The 19,512-nt window shown below is 40.5% G+C and overlaps 2 long non-coding RNA genes across 2 annotated transcripts in view; both read right to left on the reverse strand.

The window, feature by feature from the left end:
- LOC143721172 (uncharacterized) overlaps positions 1 to 19,512 on the reverse strand; it is a 158,411-nt gene that overhangs the window by 126,172 nt on the left and 12,727 nt on the right. The gene's annotated exons all lie outside the window — the stretch shown is intronic.
- On the reverse strand, positions 480 to 9,528 carry LOC143720469 (uncharacterized). Its single transcript, XR_013196575.1, has 3 exons — positions 9,333 to 9,528; positions 8,210 to 8,351; positions 480 to 880 (listed from the first exon to the last, which is right to left on the reverse strand). It is a non-coding gene; the product is annotated as an uncharacterized LOC143720469 (long non-coding RNA).

Here is a 19,512-nt window from a genome sequence, read left to right on the forward strand (position 1 = left end):
TTAGTACACGGTTCTGTTTTTTCCTCATCTGGACCAGAACTGGGCCAGCTCCGGATTTCTTTATGGCGATTTGGCCCAGATGTGGGCCAGATCTGGTCCAGCTCTGTTTTAGATCTGGTCCAGAATCATGCCGGATCAGGGCCAGCTCATTTTGTAGACTGTACACACAGAAACACTCGCTCTCTCTTTAAGAAGTACACATATCTAGAATTTCAAGAATCTTCTCACATGACCTAATATCTTATAGTCTTATGCCACTGATATTTTTTCTGTTAGGTTTTAACATGAAATGCTTAGGCTTTGAAAGTACTGCTATAGAAGTTTACACTACAATGACACTTTACACTAAAATACCACCTGTGTTAGCACTAATTCACAGCCACTACTTCACAATAATCATGCATTAAAAAAAAATTTGGACATATTCAAGGGCTTTCTTTTGATTTTCTCCTTCCATTTATTACACAAAACAATGCAAAAACAGTCCCACTGTGAATCTTTTTTCTTTTAATAATTTTTGCACAAGAGCTAAAATCAAAGTTCATAAACCACTTAAGTCTCTACTTGCTGGTCTTACATCATTTTCACAAAGTTTCAAACAGTGGTACACAAATAGTTAAACAATCTCAGAACTTTTCTCAATGTATATTTTAAAGAATACATTTACATACTTGTGCTGTGTAGTAGTAACATAAGCCTTGTGAATTTATTTGTCCCAAAAAACAAGGTCTTTTCTTGAGTAGCAAAGAGGCAGCAAAAAGCTGCATCCCAAACATGTTAATATCATGAACTGCAAATCCATCAAGAACCAAACAGAAGGGTAGGAAAGCCATGGAACTACAAACCCCTTCACACGTGCCATTTAATTCCCATGAGGCATCTGCAAACAAAAGACAAAGAAAAAAGCTGTTAGTTTTGAGATATATTGAAGCAGCGTTCAGAGACAGACTATTGATTGACTATAAATGGACCTATATTGGCTAAGTTGAGTGGTATTGTCTGTATTTGGGCTAATAATGTAATATTATGACACTGCTGTTTTTTATTTGTAAACTAGTCTTTAAGACGAAAACAGTAGATACTCATGTAATTACCATTAAATGAGAAATCTGACTGCTATGGGGCTCAACATTATGTCTCTGATTGGCCATTGTGTTTATGTGCTCAACATATATGTCTGTGATTGGCTACAATGATCAACGTTTCAAAAACATGTCATCTTCACCAAGCGCTTACCACTGATATATGGATCCGCTGATAGACGCCTGCTTTCAAACACTGTGTAAGTGCTCAATGAAGATGGCATGCTTTTGAAACGTTGATCATTGTAGCCAATCAGAGACCTATGTTGAGCTTGTCAGAGCAATGGCCAATCACAGACTTAAATGTTGAGCGTGAGAACACAATAGCCAATCAGAGGCATTTAAAAATTTGTTCAACAGCGCTAAAAATGCTAGAGGGAAATGCTGGAATTGTCACAATTGAAAAAAAAAATTTGTACCGATTTGGTACCGAAGTCGTTACTTTTGACAACACTAATTCAGACACCAGCGGGTGTTTGAAATAGCTTCCGATTGCGATCTGACGGGGATTCTGTTCACCATAAGGCAGAAATATATTTATATTGGATGCTAAGGGCAACTTATGCTAACCATTACCATAATAATTACACATTATGCTGCAAATTAAAATGACCAGATTTTTTTTTTTAATTTGGTAATTTTACAAGAATAAATGCAGTGGGGTTTGCCACTATTGTAATGTTATACTGATGAAAAACAGTAATAGCTAAAAACACAAACTGCCACTAAGGAGGCTTTCAGACCGGAGGAACCTTTTGTAGGATTACAAATTTATTTAAATGTTTAATTTAGATTTCCAATACAATAGCATTTTATAATGAGAAAGTTTAGAAATGATGAGACCAGGAAATCTCTGCAAACGGTAGGGGTTCCCAGCGGGATATTCCTGACTGTCCCATCTCAGTACGAGAAGGCTAGGCTTTTCCTGTTCTCGTTGTTTACCGGGTGAAGAGTCATGCTGAGCAAGTTTGAACACCTGTTATTTTATTACTGAGACCATTTGTCTCATCTCAGTACGAGAAGTCTATGCCTTTCCTGTTCTCATGTCTCAGCTCATTTCATCACAATGTAATCCCTCCCCCTTGAAATGTATATAAACTACATGAGACCAGGAAATCTCTGCAAACGGTAGGAGTTCCCAGCGGGATATTCCTGACTGTCCCATCTCAGTACGAGAAGGCTAGGCTTTTCCTGTTCTCGTTGTCTCAGCTCATGCTTTGTACATCACAATGTAATCCCTCCCCCTTGAAATGTATATATGAACTCAATGTATACTGCCTTAGACTAGACTTGACTTGACTTGGGTACGGAGCAGACTACAGCGAATAAAGAATCCTGCTTAAATAAGTCTCCTGGTTTTCGCTTCTGAGTTTTTCTACACTGAAGGAAGAAGAAGTTTACAACAGATGGTGCCTGTGACCCGGATGGAGAAACTGAAACTCAACAAAGAATGAACTTTTGAAACTTCAAAGCTCAAAGATCTCAACAAAGATCTGACTTTCCAGTTCCAGACTGAATCTTTTGAATCCAGAAAGATCTCAACAAAGCTGCCTGAGTTCGGGAACTGAATCTCAACAAAGATCTCAACAAAACTGACAGTGTTCCAGAACTGAATCTCAACAAAGATCTCAACAAAGCTAACTGAGTTCCAGAACCAAGCTCAACAAAGATCTCCTTACTGAGTTTCCAGACGGAATTTTTTCCATACAACAATAATTTGGTGAGTTTCACTCCATTCAAAGAACCGTTGAAAAACCAGTAAAAATTATCCTCTGTGCCATCAGAGAAGAAGTTAACAGACAGCTGTAGGGTTTGTTAACGTACATGTTAATACAGTTTACCCTCTGCTTTGCCAGGGAAGTGTTTTATCCTCTATAAAATTAGGGAAGATTAGCATCAAGTGCTAATATATTGTACCCTCTGTTTTCAGGCAGAGAAGGTTAACATTACGTGTTAATATTGGTGAACCTCTGTTCAAACAGGGATGTGTTTATCCTCTAAAAGTTAGGAAGGTGAAAGATCCTTTGCATGTCATTTTAGAGAAGATTAGTGTAACGTGTTAATATTTTGTGTGTTACCCTTTGCTCTGGGCAAGGAAGGTTAACTGTGTTATCGAGTGTTGCCTCTTTTGATCAGAGAAGATTTAGTTTTTTTGTTTGTTTTATCCTTTAAAAGTTAAGAAGGTGAAAGATCCTTTTGCATTTTTCTTTTAGGGAAGGTTAGTATAACTTACTAATAGTTTGTGATCTGTTGGTAACAAGGAAGTTTAACAATAGTTGATTTGTGTTAACAAGCGTACCCTCTGTAATCAGAGAAGTTTAGTGTTTGTTTGTGTGGTAACAAAGAAATCCACAAAATGATTAAGAAAAGTGCTAGACTAATCTCCACAACTAAAAAAGGTGGTCTTGCGACCCCTTTGTGGTCAGATAGTGAATTTAAAACACTGTTAGGAGAACAAATGAACCTAATAGTCACAGAAAAAGTTAGACAAGAACTAACACAGAAATATGAGATTCATCCAGACAAGATTTGGTCGGTAGATGAGTGTAAAAAGGTGCTTGGAGCAAGTATCCGCAAAAAAAATGAGAAAGGGATATTATGCTGCCATAGAGAATTTGTTTTAGCAGTAGCTACACAACAGTCTCAGCATAACTCAGAACTAGAAAAAGAGAACAAAGAGCTACGTGCTAGAATTTCTTCTTTGACTAAGAAATTGAACCGCAACAAACCTATAGAAAAAAATGATGTAGAAGAAGTTAGTCAGCCGGATAACATTTACCCTGATTTACGAGCATTCTTTGAAACAGATGCGGCTCTCCGCCCAGTAACTGATGTGCCTGTAAATTCATTAAATGTGTGTGGTGCTAGAAAGAGATCGCAGGGAATTGAGGGAACTGAAAGTGTTCCTCCCAACTCTTCTGTTGTCCAAATCCAAACTGTTGCAAAAGCACTTGGACCTAAAGACATAGAGCGACTGTCCCAGAGCCTACCTTCAGCACGTAAACAGTTTTCTGCATTTAGAAGAACATTAATCAGCAAAATGCATCTATATGACATGTCGTTAACAGAGGTCACACAGTTAATGTCACAAATTTTAACTGAAACTGAATTCAACAGTTTTGAATCTGCCGTGACTTCTGAACTACAACATGCCAGTAGAAGTGATATGAGAGAAGGTGTTTTGAAAATCCTAAAGAATATCTTAGGGCCCAAAATAGATTGGTCTAGAATTACTAGCTGTGTACAAAAGAAAGATGAAAATGTGTGCGAATATACTGAGAGGTTTTGTCAGTCAGCCGTAACGTACAGTGGAATAGTGGATGACTCTGAAAGTGTGCTTGATGACAAAGGACCACTGATTCGTATCTGGTCAGATGGTCTTGTTGCTGAATACAGAAGAGCTTTGCCATTCCTAGATATAGCTTGGTCTAACAGAACTCTCAGAAGTAAATTAGACAGTTTGGCAGCATGGGAAAGAGATGCTGATGTTAAAGCCAAAGTGAGAGTAGCAGCAGCAGCTACATTTAGCACAACGCCACCAGTAAACAGGTGGTCTAAAAAAGAAGGCAAATGCCACTACTGTGGAAAATTAGGACATTGGGAGAAAGAGTGTAGGAAGAAGTTGCAAGATACAAAAATAAATGCTATGCATAATTCTGCTCCTTCTCAGCCTGCATACAACCCTGAAATAGTTCCGCAAGTGTCCACTGAAACTTTAGGACAGCTAGTTCAGGCTCTTCTAAGAGCACAAAAAGACCAGGAAAAAAACTAATTGTTGGGGCTGTGAGTAGCTACCTTTCACCTGTAATCCATCATAATGACAAAATAATTTTTGTGAAAGGTAGCATACAAGAGAAAGAAATTGATTTTTTGCTTGATACAGGGGCAGAGATTACAATAATTCCTACAAAATTGGCTAAAGGTTTAGACATACCGTACAAGAAAACCAAAGTTTCTTTAACTGGTGTAGTAGGTGAAGATTCTGTTTTGTATGAAACCCCGCCCATAGAGGTACAATTTGGCCCTAAAACTCTGACTACAAAACTGCTATGTGCTCCATTAAACACAGGTGCAATTTTAGGCATGGATCTCCTGAGACAGGTACATCTAACTTTAGACATGTCCTCAGAGTCTGCTAGCATTCCAATTTCCTCAGCACAAGTTTCTACCAATAATGTAATCCCTCCAGAGTATGCTTTCTTACAGAATCATCCAATTTGGGCTAAAGACAAGGATGATTGTGGTTTGTTGACAGGTGTAGAACCAATAAAATTGAAGGGGACTCCACCTCCGGTCACCAAACAATATCCGATCAATAAGGAAGCTATACAGGGGATCAAACCTATTGTAGAAAAGTTGCTGATGCAAGGAGTGCTAGTTAAAACCAACAGTCCCTGTAACTCACCCATTTGGCCCATCAAGAAATCCAATGGGACATGGAGACTTACAATAGACTACAGAGTAGCCAAAAAAAATATTGATAAAATCACCCCTCTAGTGGCAGATCCTTCCACAATTTGTAATGGCATACCATTAGAGAGTAAGATTTTTTCAGTAATTGATATGTCTAATGGATTCTTTTCTGTACCGTTGCACTCTGACAGCCAGCCATGGTTAGCTTTCACAGTTGACTATGAGCAATACCAGTGGCCACAGGGATTTCAAAACTCCCCAACCATATACCATCAGGCTGTCAGACGTGATTTGTGTGACCCAGAATGTCCGGTAAAACAGTCCACTATGATCCAATATGTCGATGATATTTTGATTGCCTCAACAGATCACGAGGTACATCAAACTGAATTGGCATCATTGTTGGACTATTTGCATAAGAAAGGACACAAATGCAGCTTTCACAAAGCTCAAATTGCTAAAAAGCAAGTCACATTTCTGGGTCAAACAATTGGTGCAGGAAATAGATCCATTACACAGGATCGAGCGGCTTCAGTCAAAGCCATACCCCCGCCTACTACCATTAAAACACTCCGATCATTTTTAGGAACAGCAGGTTACTGTAGACCTTGGATTGAAGACTATGCCTCAATTGCACAGCCGCTCTATGACTTGTTGAAAGGCCATGGTAAAGATTCTGATACTGTTTGTATGGAAGAATGTCACCTCAAAGCGTTCAATGATTTGAAGAGAGCACTATGTCAAGCACCAGCATTAGGAATTGCCCAAACTGATAGACCATTTGTGCTTTATGTCCATGAACATTTAAGCTTCATGACTGCATGTCTAATGCAAGATCATGGGGGCAGTTTACGCCCAATTCATGACTATTCTGGTAAACTTGACATAGTAGCTCAAGGTATGGGCCCATGCCTCAGAGCAGTACAGGCAGTGCATCTAGCGCTTCAGGCTTCACCAGGAATGGTGTTAGGACAGTCTGTAAACGTAAGATGTCCGCACGCAGTGTCCGCATTAATGAATCAAGCAAAAGTCACTTCTGTCACTTCCTCTCGCTGGGGAAATTGGTTAGCAACTCTCACAGCCCCGAATATTGTCTTACAGTCGAGCACCTGTCACGAATCCGTCCTCATGTATGATGTCTGCTATGACTGAAGTTTTGTTAGAGGATGAAGGAGAAATTACACACGATTGTGTTACGCTTACATATACACCTATGAGTGAAGTAAAAGAAACTCCCACAGAGAATTCAGAATTTGAGTTGTTTGTTGACGGTTCAGCTCAAGTAATTGAAGGTAACAGACGAGCAGGTTATGCAGTAACGTCCACCACGGAAGTGTTAGCTTCAGAACGTCTTCCAGATCATTTTTCAGCTCAAGCTGCAGAACTAGTAGCCCTAACAAGAGCATGCACGCTAGCTTCAGGATCAGTTGCTAATATCTACACAGATTCCAGATATGCTTTTGGGGTAATTCATGATTTTGGTGTCATTTGGCAAACCAGACAGTTTCTAACTTCTGCTGGATCCCCCATTAAGCATGCTGAATTAGTGAAAGATCTAATGTTTTCTATGAAACTTCCAAAGAAATTAGCAGTGATCAAAGTGAAAGCACATCTCACAACTAATACTACGGAAGCTAAAGGTAATGCTCTTGCTGATATGGCAGCTAAACAGGCTTGTTTCTATGCAACTGTACAAGTGTGTTCAGGTAGTGCAGCACAGAAGACAATTATGTCTCCTGAATCAATAATTGATCTGTACAAAGACGTTCCTCTGTATGAAGCATGGACATGGTTAGACAAAGGAGCCACAGTGGATTCATCTGGTTGCTGGACCAAAGGGGGAAAGTATGTCGCTCCCGAATCACTGCTGCCATATTTGGCTCAACAAATACACAGTTTAGGTCACAGTGGTCCAGCAACGATGAATCACAGGTTCTCAAATCAGTGGTGGAATCCAAAATTCAGAAATGTAGCCACAGAAACAGCCAAGAGGTGTGTTACATGTCAGAAAAATAATGATATACCAGCAGCCACTACACCAGCAGCACATACCCCAGCTCCACCAGGACCATTTCGTCACCTGCAAGTTGATTACATATCATTGCCTCGTTGTAAGGGAAAAACTGATTTTTTGGTAGTAATAGACAAGTTCTCAAGATGGGTATTACTCCCATCAAGAAGTTCTCATTTCATCACAATGTAATCCCTCCCCCTTGAAATGTATATAAACTACATGAGACCAGGAAATCTCTGCAAACGGTAGGGGTTCCCAGCGGGATATTCCTGACTGTCCCATCTCAGTACGAGAAGGCTTTTCCTGTTCTCGTTGTCTCAGCTCATTTACATGCTTTGTTCATCACAATGTAATCCCTCCCCCTTGAAATGTATATATGAACTCAATGTAAACTGCCTTAGACTAGACTTGACTTGACTTGGGTACTAAGCAGACTACAGCGAATAAAGAATCCTGCTTAAATAAGTCTCCTGGTTTTCGCTTTGAGTTTTTCTACACTGAAGAAGGAGGAAGTTTACAACACTTTTCATAGTTAACGTTAGACAGATCATAAACTAATGAACACAGAGAATGTGAGCTTAATGTTCTGCACGCATCTGAATTAGACTTTGAGAAATCTTTCCATTAGTTCTTGGGGAAGCACCCTGATGGCTTGTAAATTGTGAAAGCCCCCCTTATGCTGCTTTTATCTGAAATTTACCTCAGTTAATGCCTCTTTGGCTCTTGCACGTTCTTTCCGGCCGCCGCCACGGTCAGAGGCAAGATTAAACCAACGGATGGCGTAAGAATCTCTATGTCAGTATCTGCTGCACCGGTAGAGGACTGGTTACTCCTTACAGCTCCTGTTGGAAAAAAAACAAAAAAGTGCCATAAACATCTCCAACTTTCCCAAACTAATAAGCTCCTAATTGATAGTTATTCAGTAATGTAGATAATTTAAGGGATAAACAGGTATTTCAACGATTTAAATATTAATTTAAAGGGAAACATACACCGAGAACAAAATCAATACCTGTGGCACCTGATGAATCATTGAGGTTTTATTGTTTTGCCGGTATACAGTATGTTTTTATGACTCTCAAAGTGAGGGTAGCATTGACTTCCATTATAAGAATCACAGAGGAACTGACTGTTTTCAGCTAAAAATTTTTACTGTTAAACTGAAGAAGAAAAAAAGACACCTACATCTTGAATGGCCCTAGAGTGAGTAAGTTAACAGCAAATATAAAAAAAATGGGTGAACTATCCCTCTAAATTGATAAGAATCAGATATCACAAAAGTAGTTTTATGTTTGATGGGACTGAATTCCTAAAGTAAGAAATTAATTTTAAGAAATAGTAATATCTTAGCCATAAATATGATTTAGGTTGTGAAGATAGTTTACGAAATACTCTAACACTCAACTTCTTGGTATTATATCCTACTGATGTAAAAAATGTAAACGTTTCCAAACTTTTGGCAGGTAGCAGCTAAGTTAACGTTACTTATAAAATCTCTTTTAAAATGAGGGTCTGCGGGAGACCTTAGCTAGGTTGACATAACGTAATTAACGCAAGCCTATCACTGACATTAACGTTACCACACAGCACATTTAAAGAAAATAAAAAAATGTATAATAGTTCATAATAATAAATAGAAGAAGTTAAATTCGTCAATTACATATAATTACAGTCTTCTGGGCCGTCTTCATGTTAGCATGCTCTCCTCTGATAACAGTCAGCTAATACTATTCAAAACCGATCAAAGGAACAAAAAACCTTTTAAGTTAATGAGTAGACAACATAATCAAGAAATTATTTCATTAATAGCAGTTTGAGCTTACCTTGGTGAAGTTTTTGAGGTAGGATGCCCGCGAGTTCCGACTGTGGCTGCCTCCTCTTCGTTCTGCAGAAAGAAAAATCGCGCGCTCGCATCACGGATACGGCCCGAATCTGCTTTGTGACTGTTGTTCCCGCGCACTAAAACCCCGGCCCGGGCTGGATCCGTATTAGAGCAGTGAAACGGACGTGACTGTAACGCGGATTTGCCGGTTTAGAGACGGATCCGGCTCTAGCGCTTCAGGCTTCACCAGGAATGGTGTTAGGACAGTCTGTAAACGTAAGATGTCCGCACGCAGTGTCCGCATTAATGAATCAAGCAAAAGTCACTTCTGTCACTTCCTCTCGCTGGGGAAATTGGTTAGCAACTCTCACAGCCCCGAATATTGTCTTACAGTCGAGCACCTGTCACGAATCCGTCCTCATGTATGATGTCTGCTATGACTGAAGTTTTGTTAGAGGATGAAGGAGAAATTACACACGATTGTGTTACGCTTACATATACACCTATGAGTGAAGTAAAAGAAACTCCCACAGAGAATTCAGAATTTGAGTTGTTTGTTGACGGTTCAGCTCAAGTAATTGAAGGTAACAGACGAGCAGGTTATGCAGTAACGTCCACCACGGAAGTGTTAGCTTCAGAACGTCTTCCAGATCATTTTTCAGCTCAAGCTGCAGAACTAGTAGCCCTAACAAGAGCATGCACGCTAGCTTCAGGATCAGTTGCTAATATCTACACAGATTCCAGATATGCTTTTGGGGTAATTCATGATTTTGGTGTCATTTGGCAAACCAGACAGTTTCTAACTTCTGCTGGATCCCCCATTAAGCATGCTGAATTAGTGAAAGATCTAATGTTTTCTATGAAACTTCCAAAGAAATTAGCAGTGATCAAAGTGAAAGCACATCTCACAACTAATACTACGGAAGCTAAAGGTAATGCTCTTGCTGATATGGCAGCTAAACAGGCTTGTTTCTATGCAACTGTACAAGTGTGTTCAGGTAGTGCAGCACAGAAGACAATTATGTCAGAAAAATAATGATATACCAGCAGCCACTACACCAGCAGCACATACCCCAGCTCCACCAGGACCATTTCGTCACCTGCAAGTTGATTACATATCATTGCCTCGTTGTAAGGGAAAAACTGATTTTTTGGTAGTAATAGACAAGTTCTCAAGATGGGTAGAAGCTTATCCAACAGGGCGTGCTACAGCTGCACATACTGCTAAATATCTTGTCACTGATTTCATTCCCAGATGGGGATTACCAGATTGGATTGACTCAGATCAAGGTACACACTTCACAGGACAGATAGTCAAGGAAGTGTCTAGAATGTTGCAGATTAAGTGGAACCTTCACTGCCCCTATAGGCCACAAGCATCAGGACAGGTTGAACGTGCAAACAGAACAATCAAAATCAGGCTAAGCAAAATGCATCAGGAAGGAGTACCATGAGTTGAAGCGTTGCCAGCAGTACTGTGTAGTATGAGAGCATCACCTAACAGAACAGTAGGACTGAGCCCTCATGAGATTATTACTGGACGCCCCATGCAGATGCCAGGTGTGATTGATCTTAGAAATGCTGATGTACACATTACCTCAGATGCCCTGATTGCTTACTGTGAAAACCTAACAAAGGCGGTACAGAGTGCCAGAGGGAGAGTTGAGTCATGTTGGCAGACTCCACCAGAAGGGGGACACACAATCATCCCAGGTCAATGGGTCATGATAAAGTCATTCAGAAATAAGCCATTAGAACCAAAGTGGCATGGGCCACATCAAGTGATGTTGATTACAGCCGCTGCAGTATTGTGTCAGGGAAGGAAAACCTGGACTCATTGTACACACTGTAAGGTTGTTCCCCCACCAACAGGGATAGGTTAGGACACGGAACCAGTGAGGAGCCCCGGGAAGAACCGAACGCAACAGGCTTCGTGGTTAACCCTGGGGTGAAGACTTCTCTCATAGGCCCTATCCTAGTCCATCCTTACCTCACTGTTCCTTAGGTGTCAAAGGTTTAAGAAATAGGGAAAGAGGAAATCAACAATAGCAGACTCAGAAAAGTTTACAACCCTAGTGTTTGAACAAATACTGCTCCATCTGTCTAGCAGACTCAGAAAAAGTTCACAATCCTAGTGTTTGAAGAAATACTGCTCTACTGTCTTTTGTTTTTTTCTTTCTTATTCTGTGCAGACACCACTTGATGACAGTCCGGGACCCATACGCACCAACCTCCTCACCTGCGTATGAAGCCACAACCTCCAGGAAAACAACTAGACTCACTGGCGAACCAACTATCACGAAAGAAAAAAAAATACACAACGCAGAGACTCACATACGAAACCTTCAATCATCCATCAACATGATCAAGATTGTCGTTCTACTAAGCATCATGGACATCGCACAAAGTGTGGACTCCAGAAACAACATATTCTTAGAGCTAATGAATATGTCAAGAAATGCCTTGTTTGCTGGAAAGGACGTTTGCATGCCACACGCACCTTCAGTAGGAGCAGGAATCCCCTGGGTGGCACACCCTATCTCCAAATGTGACACGTGTACCTTATTCAATCATCATACCAGTGAATTATACAACAAGGATACATGTCACAATACAACAATTCCTCCATCTTCTCCGTGTTGCATTCCAGGACTACCATCCTGCAACCTAACTTCAGCTACTCCCATCATGACAGATCTACTCCTGCCAATGATGTTCTATTGGTGCATGGAAAATTATGCTCCAGCATCGACTCCACTGGGTGAAATTCCTCGTGAACGTTGCAGCTTTGTGATTGAAAGAGGAGCAGAATCCCACGTGTACGTTACTAAAACAGATAAGAAAGAGGAAAATGACTTAACAGAGTGTTTCTCCAGAAACCCATCCCTACCAATTTTTTTTTAAATAAATCAGTTGTGTATGATCTCTCCACCAACTGACACTTTTTGGTTATGTGGAACTTCTGTCTACAGCATCCTCCCCAGCCAATTTAACGGAAGGTGCACCCTGGTTTATATTCTACCAGCTATCAGAGAAAATACACACTCCACCCCAAGCTCCCCACAGCTACAAAATTCAGCTCCTACCACTAACGAAGCAGATGGCTGCATTCCAGGACTCACTTGTGCACAAACATGGTGGTCAAGAACTCTTGAAGCATTAATACCATCTTATGGTGTCATGCAAGCCCTTGATCAAGTCAGAAGCTTATCGAATTCTGTACAGAAATTGGCCAATGATACGGCTTTGGCCCTTGGTAACATCACGGACACTCTCGCTTCGCACAAGATAATGATCTTACAGAACAGAGTGGCCTTGGATTACATTCTAGCAACGCAAGGAGGAGCCTGCACCATCATCGGACCCGAGTGCTGCACCGGGTTAATGGATCCAACAGAGAACTTGAACAAAATCCAACAAGACATTCTTGATCTTTCAGCAAAATTACACCAGATGACTGAAGTTAATTTTTCATGGTTCGGAAACTTGCTTGGGAAACCCTGGCTGTGGATAAAGGAAATAGCAATTCTGCTGTTATTTCTTCTAATAGCGTACTATCTATGCGTCCACAGTATCAAGTGTTTCATTCAACAAATGACTCACGCCCCTCACAAAGAAATGACAGTTCCAAACAGAAAAGACTATTACCCTTAAGAACTTCACGGACCCTAAATTTGCATGTTTGTTTCTGTGTCAGCATGCAATTGCAGAAACAGCAACACAGAAGCATGAGCCTGTAATGATCACAAGTTACAAGAATTTAACTTTTAAGTGTCTAAATTTGTATTTTGTGAGAGTTATTTAGAACTCCCAAAGGGGGAAATGTAGGATTACAAATTTATTTAAATGTTTAATTTAGATTTCCAATACAATAGTATTTTATATTGAGAGAGTTTAGAAATGATGAGACCAGGAAATCTCTGTAAACGGTAGGGGTTCCCAGCGGGATATTCCTGACTGTCCCATCTCAGTACGAGAAGGCTAGGCTTTTCCTGTTCTCGTTGTTTACCGGGTGAAGAGTCATGCTGAGCAAGTTTGAACACCTGTTATTTTATTACTGAGACCATTTGTCTCATCTCAGTACGAGAAGTCTATGCCTTTCCTGTTCTCATGTCTCAGCTCATTTCATCACAATGTAATCCCTCCCCCTTGAAATGTATATAAACTACATGAGACCAGGAAATCTCTGCAAACGGTAGGGGTTCCCAGCGGGATATTCCTGACTGTCCCATCTCAGTACGAGAAGGCTAGGCTTTTCCTGTTCTCGTTGTCTCAGCTCATTTACATGCTTTGTTCATCACAATGTAATCCCTCCCCCTTGAAATGTATATATGAACTCAATGTAAACTGCCTTAGACTAGACTTGACTTGACTTGGGTACTAAGCAGACTACAGCGAATAAAGAATCCTGCTTAAATAAGTCTCCTGGTTTTCGCTTTGAGTTTTTCTACACTGAAGAAGGAGGAAGTTTACAACACTTTTCATAGTTAACGTTAGACAGATCATAAACTAATGAACACAGAGAATGTGAGCTTAATGTTCTGCACGCATCTGAATTAGACTTTGAGAAATCTTTCCATTAGTTCTTGGGGAAGCACCCTGATGGCTTGTAAATTGTGAAAGCCCCCCTTATGCTGCTTTTATCTGAAATTTACCTCAGTTAATGCCTCTTTGGCTCTTGCACGTTCTTTCCGGCCGCCGCCACGGTCAGAGGCAAGATTAAACCAACGGATGGCGTAAGAATCTCTATGTCAGTATCTGCTGCACCGGTAGAGGACTGGTTACTCCTTACAGCTCCTGTTGGAAAAAAAACAAAAAAGTGCCATAAACATCTCCAACTTTCCCAAACTAATAAGCTCCTAATTGATAGTTATTCAGTAATGTAGATAATTTAAGGGATAAACAGGTATTTCAACGATTTAAATATTAATTTAAAGGGAAACATACACCGAGAACAAAATCAATACCTGTGGCACCTGATGAATCATTGAGGTTTTATTGTTTTGCCGGTATACAGTATGTTTTTATGACTCTCAAAGTGAGGGTAGCATTGACTTCCATTATAAGAATCACAGAGGAACTGACTGTTTTCAGCTAAACATTTTTACTGTTAAACTGAAGAAGAAAAAAAGACACCTACATCTTGAATGGCCCTAGAGTGAGTAAGTTAACAGCAAATATAAAAAAAATGGGTGAACTATCCCTCTAAATTGATAAGAATCAGATATCACAAAAGTAGTTTTATGTTTGATGGGACTGAATTCCTAAAGTAAGAAATTAATTTTAAGAAATAGTAATATCTTAGCCATAAATATGATTTAGGTTGTGAAGATAGTTTACGAAATACTCTAACACTCAACTTCTTGGTATTATATCCTACTGATGTAAAAAATGTAAACGTTTCCAAACTTTTGGCAGGTAGCAGCTAAGTTAACGTTACTTATAAAATCTCTTTTAAAATGAGGGTCTGCGGGAGACCTTAGCTAGGTTGACATAACGTAATTAACGCAAGCCTATCACTGACATTAACGTTACCACACAGCACATTTAAAGAAAATAAAAAATGTATAATAGTTCATAATAATAAATAGAAGAAGTTAAATTCGTCAATTACATATAATTACAGTCTTCTGGGCCGTCTTCATGTTAGCATGCTCTCCTCTGATAACAGTCAGCTAATACTATTCAAAACCGATCAAAGGAACCAAAAAACCTTTTAAGTTAATGAGTAGACAACATAATCAAGAAATTATTTCATTAATAGCAGTTTGAGCTTACCTTGGTGAAGTTTTTGAGGTAGGATGCCCGCGAGTTCCGACTGTGGCTGCCTCCTCTTCGTTCTGCAGAAAGAAAAATCGCGCGCTCGCATCACGGATACGGCCCGAATCTGCTTTGTGACTGTTGTTCCCGCGCACTAAAACCCCGGCCCGGGCTGGATCCGTATTAGAGCAGTGAAACAGACGTGACTGTAACGCGGATTTGCCGGTTTAGAGACGGATCCGGCTCGGAGTCGTATGCTGTCTGGGATACTGCCAGTCACTCAGCCCACCAAAACAAGGACTCGCCGGCGCCGTCATCGTATAGTGTACCAGATGACCTCGGTAAAAACAAGCCAGTCCAGGTCTGTTTAAAGCAGTTTCCAAAGAAACAACAACATAAAACGACTGTAAACGGTCCTTTTCGGCGAATTGGTACAATGATAGGGAATGGGCTAGAATATTCAGAGCAAACAGATTCGGCATTTTGTTTTCCCTGTCGGAAATTTGGCGGGAGTGACTCTGTGTTTACAAGTACTGGTTTTTGCAACTGGAAGCATGCGACAGATAAAGCGAAAGGATTTTACAGACATGCTCAGGCCTGATAGCGCTCCGGCGCCACACCGGATTTCCGGCGTACAGACGTGTCTGCGAAAGAAAAAGAAAAAAGCAACAGCAAAAGAAGCGGAATTCGACCAATCATAGCGCTGGGTTCATTCCCCAAATAGCAAGCGGGTATGATTGACAGATGCGTAAGGCCTATCATTAAAAAGAGACTGAAAATCGACAGCAATAATCCCGCTCGATCCCGCTTCCACTCCCGCGGCCGCCTCTGACTGAGTTCATGAGCGAGGACAGTAGGCTACAGTAGCCTAGTCACGGCACTTCTGACTCCTGAAGGTAAATGGGCTGGGGTGGATGTGGAAAGTTGAAGTATTGTATTGAGTTAACTTAATCTGGATTCTATTATGACACGGAGTGATCGCAATCGCATGGGTTATCTTAGAATACTCCGTCATTCATGTCACTCAGATAAGATGAAGACATCATACAGCCATGCAAATTATAAAAAGCTTAAGTATTGATGAACAATAAATCTAAATAAAATTAAAATCGCTATGACTTACTGATTATGAAAGTGCTGTGATTTGTGGATTAATTTACTGATAAGCGCGAGTCTGCAAACATGCATTTATTTATTCATTCTGAGTGTTGAGAAACGTAGCCTGCATGTGTGACGTTATTGTGTTATAATAACTAAAGTACCTAATTATGTTACATAGTAATTTTGTATGAAAACTAGCGCGTTACTTGCGGATAAGAAACCGTTGTATCAGTGCTGCGCGAGCGGACGCGAATAGCGCGTCAAATTCGCGCCTACCGCGTCTAGTTATACGCTTGACCACTTTGAATCAATTCGCGCGTCAGGAGCGAAATTGACGCGTGTAAAAAACAAAAGTTTGAAGCGAAATTTATGCGCGTTGGAGGCGAAATCCGATGAAACTCAGGAGGCGAAACCCGTTGATGGCCATCTTTTTACATGTTTTGATGTCCACATGTTCTTGTTCAAGAAATTACAATGACTGTAGCATTTTTATTGTAAAGAAGTGGACAAATATTAAAGATTAATTTGTATTTACAACTTACCAGGTTCCCCAATCTCCTCACTGACCCTCTTCCAAGCGAAGTCCTTTTTCTTCCTGTCTCTATACAAATATGAAGTGGAATCGTACAATTCTGGGTGACTGCTTACAGCAAGAATTTATTTTTCCTCCATAGCTGTCATATATTTTGGAATGAAACATTCCGAGCAGGAGTTTACGTCACTTTACCTCCTGAGTGACAGCAGGCAGCAAGGCTCCTGATTGGTTAACGCGGCGCGAATTGACGCCAAAGTACAGATTTTTCAACTCGGGGCGGCAGAAGCGAATTCGCGTCAAACGCGAATGCACCAAATGCACCATTCGTGCGTAACGTGCCAGGCGCTCAATTCGCGCGAACTTGCGCGAAGAAGGACGTTTTACTATTAACACAGCCCTATGTCAGATTCTTCTAACATATAGGCTACTTGATATTCTTTTTAGAATAAGTGATTCGTTTTGCTATTATTGGTCCTGTGACAGGACTCCTGTCTATTCATTGTCAACTATTTTCTATAAGTATGTTTGTATTGGCTAACGTTTATTAAGCTAATGCGTGTCCTGTTTAAAATGTGCAATGTTCAAATGCAAAGACAGCACGGCTCAAATAAAAGCCCTTTTTCTTTTCTTTTTATCAAGTAGGCTATCATATTTGGATATTGGAATAACAAATTAAGTAGAACTATCTTAAATGTACAAATGTTTTTTTTACTGTTTTCTAGAGGTTTCTCAATTTTAGACTAGTTGACCAGCACACATTATTTTGCAATGCAATATTAATCATGAAAAAAATACATTGCAGTGCAGTGCAAGTGAAATTTAGGATTTGGGTCGAATTCAAAAAACTTTAGAAGTCAAGAATTATGAAGATAGGCATGTGTTTGTGTGTGTCTTGCATTCTCAAAAAATAATGACAAAAATATATGACAACAATATAAGAAGACTAGAAGAAGAATCGCTCATCACTTTGTGTCAGAAATTAGCGGAGGATAAACTCGCCCTTACGCATCTGTCCCAGGAAAAAAAGTTCAGGCTCAGGATTTTTTCTGCTATCACCCCTGCATGCTAACTGTAAAGAGCACCTGGCTTGCATGGCTATTTGGAAAGAGCAGCAATTGCGATGTTCCACAGGAAAAGAGATTTCAACCCTAGTTAATTCAGATCAGCTTTCTCGAAACCGCCTTTATGTGTCTTCAATAATTGACATTATTGAATTCCTGGTATCAAACGAACTGCCATTGAGGGGTACCATAGATTCAGTTGATGACAGAGGTGACGTAGGCAGTGGACTGTTACTGTCTCTATTTGATTACACGCTGAATTGATTACACGAAAAAACAAAGAGCTAGCGCAGGCCTTCAGTACAATTCCAAAAAATGCTACGTACACATCACACGATGTTCAAAATGATTTAATTGAACTGATGAGTACAATCGTGACAGAGAACATTGTTAAAGATGTTGGGGAGTCATGGTTTACAATTAAAGTGGATGGAACCAAGGACCCAACAGGCAATGAGAATGTCGCTGTTGTTCTTCGATATGTTGACCAGAACTGCACAGTGAAAGAGAGGCTGTTGTCAGTATTGACCACAGACAAGTGCGATGCCCTGTCACTCACAAACATCGTACTTGAGGAGCTGTCAAATGTTGGTCTCGATACTAATAAAATATTAAGTCAATTTTATGACGGGGCCAGCGTTATGTCTGGAAGAGAAGGAGGCATGCAGAAACATATTCAAAACAAATTAAACAGAGAAGTGCCCTACATTCATTGTTTTAATCATCAATTACATTTGGTTATAGTGCATGCAGTTTCATCCGAGAGCGCCGTTGAAGATTTTTTTGCCATTTGTAATGCACTGCAAAAATTTCTGAGAAAGCCCACTGTAGCTGCACAGTATAAGGGAGAGAAGCTTAAAAGGCTGCTAGATCAACGATGGACTGGACACCTTGAGACGGTGTCCGTGGTGCTGAAATCGCACGACACCCTTGTGGATTTTCTGAATGGAATCGCAACCACAAGAAAAGGTGCTGACATAAAAGTTGAAGCTGTTGGACTTCACAAGGCCATCACAGAACTGACTTTAAAATTTCTTGCCTGTGTGATGTACAAAGTTTTGTGCCTGATGGATCCACCGAATAGGATGCTGCAAGCTGAACAAACGGATCTAATGACGGCAATTCGGCTCATTGGCAGCGCTTCTACTTGCATTGAAAGTCTCGATCAGATGCAGAGTTTGCGAAACTGTGGGCTGAAAGTATAGGTGCAGATGATGCGGTTCCTGCCCCTCCGAAACGGCAGCGACAGGCCAGCAAGACTCTGCAAGACTACATTGTGGATGAAAGTTTTGGTCAGCGTGAAGTGAACATTGAACAGGAGTGCAAGCGGCTGTTTTTTAGCATTATTGACTCTGTTTTGGGGGAAATGTCCGTTCGTTTCAGCGAACGTAATGGCAACTACATGGCAGCTTTGGATGCATTGGACCCTGTTAGTGAGAACTTTTTGAATGCAGGGAAAGTGAAAACTACTACTGGATTTAACGAACACCGAAATGGTGGAGTCTCAGTTCACTGTTGCACGTCAGTTTTGGCAAACACTGTCCACAGGCCAGGACGACAAAGTGACATTGGTCAAACTTCTTTCAAAGTACTCCAGCGTTTTCTAAGCCATGCCAGTGGTGATGACTGCCTTAAAACACGCACTAACATTTGGGGCATCGACTGCTATGTGCGAGAACTCTTTCTCAACGCTTAAGAATGTTTTTTCTGAGCACAGACGCAGC

Source organism: Siphateles boraxobius, unplaced genomic scaffold, assembly GCF_051911475.1.
Source record: "Siphateles boraxobius isolate OS27281-9 unplaced genomic scaffold, OSU_SipBor_1 65, whole genome shotgun sequence".
In the NCBI taxonomy this organism is placed as follows: Eukaryota; Metazoa; Chordata; class Actinopteri; order Cypriniformes; family Leuciscidae; genus Siphateles; species Siphateles boraxobius.